This window comes from Puma concolor, chromosome B1, assembly GCF_028749965.1.
Source record: "Puma concolor isolate L17-30 chromosome B1, mPumCon1.1.hap2, whole genome shotgun sequence".
In the NCBI taxonomy this organism is placed as follows: Eukaryota; Metazoa; Chordata; class Mammalia; order Carnivora; family Felidae; genus Puma; species Puma concolor.
Window position 1 is genome coordinate 40,077,670 of NC_141670.1, and position 6,000 is coordinate 40,083,669.

Below are 6,000 nucleotides of genomic sequence, written 5' to 3' on the forward strand. Positions count from 1 at the left end.
TATTCCAGATTACCGTGGAACTACAATGATCATCAAGCAATACCATGGGTAATAATACTAAAATAGTAACAACCACCACCAACAGTGGTATGAACTATGTGCCAGGCACTGGTCTAACCACTTCTCCAGACAAGAGCATCACACACAGTTGTATACACTGTGCCGCACAAGAGAGCCCAGCCGCAAGTGAATGGGGCTGAAGCCCAATCCACTGGCATGGGTCGTCCACCATAAAGAGGTACCTCGCCGGCTAGCAGCAGCTGTGTTTACATGTATTAACTGATACACTAAAGTTAGCAAGTTTCTAACAAATGGGAGACAGGAGTAGAAAGTCACTTTGGGGAGTACCCAGGACCTGAAGCTGAAGATCATCATTTCAGTAACTGCCTCAACACAGTAGATGAGTAAACCTCAAAATCACCAGTGAACAACACTTCTTATTAAGCTGTGCAGCCATGGACCACGTGGGAACATGAAAAGAAGGTAGACTCTCTTGTTGGGTATAAATAGACAATTCCTACCTACCTCTTCCCTGCTTCCTGTTTCCCTCTTTCTCCATCAACTCAAATGTCTCTGTGTCTGATAATGAAAGTACCATATCTGACCCCAGGATACCCAAATGTTAGGTTCTGCATTGTCTAAAAACAACAACAAAAATTATCTGTGTGGCAAAGTAATGTTTCACTAAGTAATGGGTTCCAAATACGCCACTGCAAACTCTAGCACACAGTTGCTGTTTCCGTCCCTCCAGGAGGCACCTCCCCAGTGCAGGTTCCTAAAAATACTCCCAGGTATAAAGATGTTCATTTCCTCAAGCATCTGCAATCTTGGTCAGGTCAGGGGCTCTTGCCCAAATGAAAATTCATCCTGGATCTGGCTCTATACCTATCATTGTGGCTTAGACCCAGCTTCAGCTGGGGAAGGAGAGACAGGGGGACGCCACACCTTTACCAGCTGGATGTATGAGGGTAAAAACAATACTCTTGCAGTTCTGGAGAAGCATTAGTTTATGCAAATGAGATCTGTGTAACTTTTTGATGTGCTCAGAATCCTAAAAATAATCCAAACGTGTTTCACTTAAAGAAAAGTGATAATATAAATTATCTATGACCTTTACACAAAAGTTATTCCTAAAAGTTATTCCCTAAAGAGTCCAGATCTAGACCTTGGTGGAAAAACAGTGAAAATCAGATTGCCTTGTTTTAAAATCCCACCATATAAAAATCAGAATTTGATGTCTGGGACACCTGGGTGGCTTAGTCGGTTAAGCATCCGACTTCGGCTCAGGTCATGATCTCTCAGTGCATGAGTTCGAGCCGCACATTGGGCTCTGTGTCGACAGCTCTGGAGCCTGGAGCCTGCTTCAGATTCTGTCTCCCTCTCTCTCTCTGCCCCTCCCCCACTCATGTTCTCTCCATATCTCTCTCTCTCTCTCTCTCTCAGAAGTGAATAAACATTTTTAAAAATAAGAAAAATTTTTAAAAAATAAAGAATTGGATATCTGATAATTTTTTGAACTCAGAGACTTCCTGCTAAGAGAAGAAATCCCTTGGCAAGAGGTTGGGCCTACAATGCAATGCTCTGAACTCTTCTCTAACTGTTGTTAATTTTACTTCACAGACTAACAGTGTTTAGTTTGCCACTGTAATTAAATTTCACAGAAAACCTGGAATATAATATTCTCTTATTCACTTGCAAACAATATGGCAATATTTTCAGTAATAATGTTTGCTTACATACATTGTCAGTATTTTTTCTACCAAATAGCAAATTACATCTGACAAAACACCAACACACCTTTGAGTTGTTCAACAGTCTCAATGACTAACTTCATTCAGATTAGAATTTTGAAATAAGAGCTCTTTTCAAAACCTCACAGAAGAAAAATGCCTTTCAATAATGTGTCTTGGAATGTAATGAAACATATTTTTTAAAGGTGGAATTTAATGTGGCCTCTTTAAAAATAAAAGAGAGAGAGACGAGAAGCTCCTACTAGCAGGATAACATTCCTGAAGAAAAACTTGTATTATTATTAGTGCTACAAGTACCTGTTTAGGAAATAAAGCAATTTTAAACACATCAAAAGGGGAGCCTGGGTGGCTCAGACAGTTGAGTGTCTGACTTCGACTCAGGTCATGATCTCGCAGTCTGTGAGTTTGAGCCCCAAGTTAGGCTTTGTGCTGACACCTCAGAGCCTGGAGCCTGCTTCAGATTCTGTGTCACCCTCTCTCTCTTCCCCTCCCCTGCTCGTGCCCTGTCTCTCTCTGTCTCAAAAATGAATAAAAACATTTAAAAAGAAATTTAACACATTAAAAGGTAAAAATAAGCTTCATCAAAGACATACCTAAAAAAACTTGAAAATGCTCTAACAAAATCATATATTTATTTAGAAAATTTTCTTAAAAGTTTGAATATAAGGATGTACAAAGTAAAAAGCCCAATTCTCAAATCTCCTTTAAACCTTTAAAGTTATTCTAAAATAGTACCGAATCCATCATTTAAGATAGCTTTCATTTCTTTTCAGGACTTTGGTAATGCTTTTCACACAAGGTTGCCCTTTTCTAATAAAGTACTCCATGTCAAAAACCAAGTTAGTTAAATTCCTTTGCTATCTTAAAGGACAGAATAATGGCAATAAACGCCCACCCAAGGTGATACACTAGGCAGAGGAGGCCCCTAGTGGTGAAGCTGCTGCTTGAACTTGGCTTTATCCATTTTCTAAGACTGCTTCATCATGAGGGCAAAATCAATAGGTAATAAAGTCTACCTGAGCTTTGCTTCTTTAATAACCTCTATTAGCCTTAAAATATAGTAGGGCTATTATTTAGAATCCCAAGGTCCTTTCATCAGGAATATATATTAAAAAAAAAAAAAAAAAAAAAAAGGATGTGACCTGAAAACTAACTTCATTACATTCAGTGTTCAAATTGACAGATGTTTATTAAGCCCCTACACCCTGCTAGGCACTGAGCCAGGCACGGAGACAGGGTAAACAGGAGAGATGAGCGCCCGCACAGGGCTTCCTCTTCAATGTAATCATGTTACACTGAGGACAGCTAGAATAATAAGAAGACTGAGAAGTACAACTCACCATATTACGACCTTACAATGGGTTCTTACCAACAGTAAAAACCTGAAGTACTGCCCACCCCACCCTCAAAGTGTTCTCCTCATTTTCAAACACCCATAAAGGGGAGCATCTGAAGTTGTTCAGCAAAATGAGGTTGAATGCATGAACGAATGGAAAAATAAGATTGCACAGAAAGGTTTTTAAATTTAAAAAAAAAAAAAAAAGTTGAAAACATACCAGAGTTGAGGATTCCTGAAAATAAAGGAAGACAAAGGAGAGACAACATTTACAAAGTACTTACTGTGCTCCAGGCACAGGGATAAGATCCTAAATGTTATTTCACTCTGCCTAACACCTCCATAAGGTGAGGAATATTGCTGGCATTTTACAAAATAGGAAAGCACGGCTGGGAAAGAGTAAGTGACTTGCCCAAGGTTATACAGTTAATAAATGGGAGAGGCTGTTTGGAGCCCAGGTACCTGGGATACCAAAGCAAATGTTCACTTCACTATAAATTGGTGAATCCCAAAGTTTGAGAGTTTGCTTTGAACTCCATTAATACCGCCTGTAAGCAGACATATGAGATTTTGAACACAAAGATGAACAGAATTAAAGCATTTCAATACTGTATAATTTAGAGAACATATAGTATGGTAATTCAATGCAAAGAAATTATTAAATATTTATTGGGTATGTCCCATCTCTTGCTTTCCAGGAACTGACATTCTCTGGGAACACAACACAGGATCCCATATCGTATTATGCACTATTACACGTATTCGAGTCACTTTTTTATGACTAAGGCTTTATTTTTTTCCTTTATGCTTCTATTTCCAAGTTTGAAAGATTTCCCTCCTTCCCATTAGCAACATGACAGCACAGGGTTTATTAATCCTGCACAGGGCTTATTAATCCTCATTGTGCAAGTAACACTACAGTAATTATGGCTTTCTTGTATGAACTATGTTAACAAAATCCAAGGAATCCGGTGGGATTAAGTTTAAAATTCTAGTAAAACGATGTGAAAGAGGAGTTCATTATCTTTATTTTATCTAGACCTCTCTAACGACATTTAAGTAAAAACTAGTCCGAGGCTTTGAAATCAGAGTAAGAGTGGAGTTTGCGAAATAAGCACTCCAGCATTCATTAGTGTTTCCCAAGCCTCACTGTTTCGGCATGTACAGTGCTGTGAAAATCTCTTCCTCTCCCATCGCTCTTTCTTCGCTCATCGATGTAAAGATAACTTCAAAATCATTGACGGTAGTGCAGGTGCAGGAAGTGTCGCGGAAACAACAACTTTGCCTTCTCTTTGTACAGCTTTCCTCCTCCTCCCGGACCTTTGAAACTCTCACCTCCCCCCAGACCACGTCCTCGAAAAGCTTCTCTCCCCTGACCGCACGAAACACTTGCTCGGGGCATCCTGCGGATCGCGGTGACCCTCGAACACATTCCCCACCGCCCCGCTCCCAGGCAGCAGACCACGCTGTCCACCGGCCGCCCTCGGCACGCCCCCTCCACCCTCTCCATCACCGCAAAAATAATACACCGACACCAGCAAAGTAGTCACGCGGGCACGTGTGAGGATACTTTTTTAGTAGATGCCCGAGAAAGCAATTAAACAGCTAAAGGCCACAAGAGAGGGTGGCGAAGCCGAAGTGACCGCCCGCGCGCGGCGGCCGCGGACCCTCCCTGGTCGCCAGCTCCGCGTCCTCGCGCGTCCACCTGAAGGCGCCGCGCCCTCCGCGGGGCCGAGCCGCCCCGGCCCCAGCCCCCCGCCGCGGCGCGGAACCCCCTCCCCTGCCGGCGCCCGCAGCACCCCCGCAGCCGGGAACGGCTGGAGGCCGGGCGCGGCTCAGTCTCCCCCCCCGCAGCACTAGCCACCCGGGGTCGCGGGCTGGGCAGCGCGAGGAAGCCGCGCGGAGCTGCGCGGACCCGCGAGCCGCACCGACGCCCCCGCGCGGCGCACCATGCCTGGCGGCCCCGGGAGGGGGACCCGACTCACCCCGAGGCGCCTTCCGGGCTGCCGGGCCGGCCCCTGCTGCTCCTGCCGCCGCCGAACTTTCCCTCATGCGCGGCTGCCGCGGGCTCGGCTCCACCTCCCGCTCCGGCAGCCGCGGAGCCTCCAGGGACCCGGGGGGCGGGGAGCGGCAGCGGCGGCGGCGGCGGCGGGCGGGCGGGCTGAACCGCGGCCAAGCCCCGGCGCCCCACCGCCGGGTGGGAGCCCGGCGGCCGTGAGCCCGCGCTGCAGCGGCAGGGCTGGGGTCGTGCTTGGCTGCGCCCACCCGCTTCCCCAGCCTTCCCTCTGCAGTGCGTCCCTCTGCCCCGTCGGAGCGGGGCGCCCTGGCCGAATCCTGCCCGGTATCTGCAGGGGACACGCCCGGAGTCCAGGGGTCCCCTGCAATGACTGGCGCCGAGATGTGGAGAAATGGAGAGAAGGGGCTGGGACACTGCGGCACGGCCGGTACCCCGGGAGAGAGGCGGTGGGGTGTGATCCTCTTTCTGGACAGAGTTTCGCAGGCCCGCTCCCTCCCACACCCAGTGGTCTGCCTTCCCCTCCATGGGCCGACTTACTTACAAAAACTTTGTAAATTGGATTTCGGAGAGTTAATCCTTTGCGGCCCTGGTCACTTGTAACATCTTCATTAAGGAACCTCTATTTACAGCGAAGGTCAGAAACCCTTTGGCTCTGAGACCCCACTCCTGTGGAGAAGTGATGTCTGTAGGGATCCCTGATGGCCACTGAGGAGGCCTAGGAGGGGAGGGTGGAGAAGGATGGAAGTCGGCAAGTGGACTATTGAGTAGTAAAAGCCCCTCACGCGCACACGCACACACCCGCAAACACTCCCTGGGGCCATGGGTGCCTTTTATTTTTAAGTGCTCCAGCACGACTCTGAGGGAGAGGGACTTTGGGGTATTATGTTCCCCAATTC

At 46.7% G+C, this 6,000-nt stretch overlaps 1 protein-coding gene across 3 annotated transcripts in view; it reads right to left on the bottom strand.

Annotated features, from left to right (window-relative positions):
- CSGALNACT1 (chondroitin sulfate N-acetylgalactosaminyltransferase 1) overlaps positions 1–5,196 on the bottom strand; it is a 346,168-nt gene extending 340,972 nt beyond the window's left edge. For 2 of the 3 annotated variants that reach the window (XM_086703541.1, XM_086703537.1), the window contains exon 1: positions 5,073–5,176. The gene's annotated coding sequence lies outside the window, so the exon portion shown is untranslated. Of the gene's footprint in view, positions 1–5,072 lie in introns of all 3 variants that reach the window. The other variant, XM_086703540.1, reaches the window with a different exon arrangement.
- Positions 5,197–6,000: the final 804 nt, after the last annotated feature.